General features: G+C 42.5%; 1 long non-coding RNA gene across 1 annotated transcript; it reads left to right on the plus strand.

Moving 5' to 3' along the window:
- Nucleotides 1–653: 653 nt before the first annotated feature.
- Nucleotides 654–1,667, plus strand: LOC144132724 (uncharacterized). The gene is made up of 2 exons (XR_013314919.1): nt 654–1,378; nt 1,470–1,667. It is a non-coding gene; the product is annotated as an uncharacterized LOC144132724 (long non-coding RNA).
- Nucleotides 1,668–2,397: the final 730 nt, after the last annotated feature.

The raw sequence follows: 2,397 nt of genomic DNA on the forward strand, positions 1-2,397 counted from the left end.
TGGACTGTGCAATCCCAGTCCACAAGAGGCCTCACATACAGGATTTCAAAAGAGAAAGGTAGTGCCTGCTGCCCTCTGAAGTGCAGCGAGTGCATGGTGTGTGTGCATAGCTATTCATGTGATTGTGAGGAGCACCGAATGAGCTTGACGATCTGCAAACACATTCATTGTGTGGTCATCGCTGGCGCACCTGAAGGAAGAGATCAGAAGATCCTGAAAGCTACTGAAGCAGTGTCATCCAATTCAAAGGCAAGCGAGGCTTTCCACATTTTGGAAAGTGTTCAAACAGCAGAAGCCTCTACAAGCATGACAAAATCTGACTTGGTCTTGGCCAAGATGGAATTGCTCAAAGAGTATGTCGCAGAGCAAGAAATTCCTCAAGAAGTGCACAACAAGGCCAGCAAGCTTTTGGACCCTGTACTGAAGATTTATGAAGGCACTAAGAAGCAAGAAATGCCCCACACATCAAGGGAGCCTGCAAACAAGAAAATCGAACACCAAGTCAGGTTTCATTCCACTAAGAAGCAGAGGCTGTCCAGCTCAGGTACAAGTTTTTCAAAGCCAACTGAGCTTCAGAAGGAGAACATAAAAAAGCAAATCCTTAACAGCAATGATGAGGCAACTGTAATAATAACATCTCCAGGACACAACTACATATGAAAGATGAGATCGACTCTATGGCCCTCTCTTCTGGTTTACAACCCGTCTACAAGTTCATCTGTGTACTTATAGACCTCGCCTATGAGGTGTGCAGCTGTCTCGAACCAGATGGATGGTGTGTGCGTTAGAGCGCGAGAGGCACCTCCATACTGGCCATATATGCTGCAGGTAAGTATATTTTCCTTTCAGCAGCAGCTTTGTGGTACCAGTAGGATGGTGTGTGCGTTAGAGCGCGAGAGGCACCTCCATACTGGCCATATATGCTGCAGGTAAGTATATTTTCCTTTCAGCTCAGTGTGTTGCACACTTAAACAACTGAAGCGAAACCTACAGCACAATGGTTTCTCTGCATCTGGCTTAGCCAGACCATTTTTTTCTCTCGGCAGAACCTGACTGCTAGAGAGCGCGTCTCCCAGGTGGCGGATAGGGAGGCTCTTACCAAGCACCTGAAGTGTGCAGCTTGCAAAAGGCACAATAAGTTTGATTAAATGAGGGAACCTTCTGGCATGGTGTGTCTTATAAGTACAGAGTGCTCGGTAAGAGTGGTGCGTGCACCCGCGGACCAACAGGGGTTTCACTGCCTTGACACATTCCCCACCTGTACATGCTTCCTTTTTCCTCAGGTCCATGGCTACACATTGCTGGCAATTCACAAAGTTGCTGTTAGGGTGCAACTTGATGCAGACATTTTCTGAACAACTCTGCTAAGTGGCACATGGTACTATTATGCGCTGTCAAATAAGAGTTCGGTGTGTGCAGAGCTAAAAGCGACGACTGTTCTAATTTGCGCTGTTGTGATTGTCTTTCAGGTGACAAACAACCAAAGAGACGTGAAGACAACATTGATGGCCTTTCATGATTGTACTGAAGATGTCATTAGCATCAGTTATTGAAATACTTGGAAGATCGCAACTTATACTATGCCTTACCTTTCCTTCAGATTCTAGTATATTGCAATCTGCCTGTCATAGCACAGAAATAAACCTATATTTATTTTGTTCCTGCAACTACGTTGTCGTCCAATCTCTTTGCAGGTACATGCATCCAGAGATTTGAATTCATTACCAGCATTGTCTGGCGTGCAGTGCAGAAATAAACAAAGCTGCAACACTTTTTAAAGATGCATTGTCACCACAAGCAATCGTAAATTATTTTTCCAATAAAAACAATCTATACATTGTAGATTGTTTACATATTTTCTTAAGCACCCACATAAATTAAAGTAGATAAACTGAGGTGTGACAACTGAACAGATGTGTGAATTGAGATATGGTTAAGTGAGTGCACAAAATAGACAAAGGGACCACAATAACACTGTTCATAACACTGCTCAAAATGCTATACTGTTGCAGTACTGTAGAATCTGCAGAAAGGGCCACACAGCATTTCACTGAGTTAATAGGTAAGATAGATTAGCCTGAATTCATAGTGACAGTCATTAGAACAGCTGCATGGCAAACTCTTTAAGAATGCATCCAAGTCATCAGAGCCTTTTTTTATTAAATAATTATTGCATTAGCACTGCACAAATATTTACTGTTTACATTACAATAGACTACATTGGTAACAATAGCTTGGATTATCATCTCCTGATATGCGTATACAGTTGAGCTTAAAGTGGTATAGACACAAAATTTTTGCTTACATCTTCTTTGAAATGATGCATCAAACATTAGTATAGACGGGTCATCACTTGACATTTGCCTACGGCCGCTAAATAATTTGTAACAATGTCAC

The sequence above is a fragment of the Amblyomma americanum genome, chromosome 1 (genome assembly GCF_052857255.1).
Source record: "Amblyomma americanum isolate KBUSLIRL-KWMA chromosome 1, ASM5285725v1, whole genome shotgun sequence".
NCBI lineage: Eukaryota > Metazoa > Arthropoda > Arachnida > Ixodida > Ixodidae > Amblyomma > Amblyomma americanum.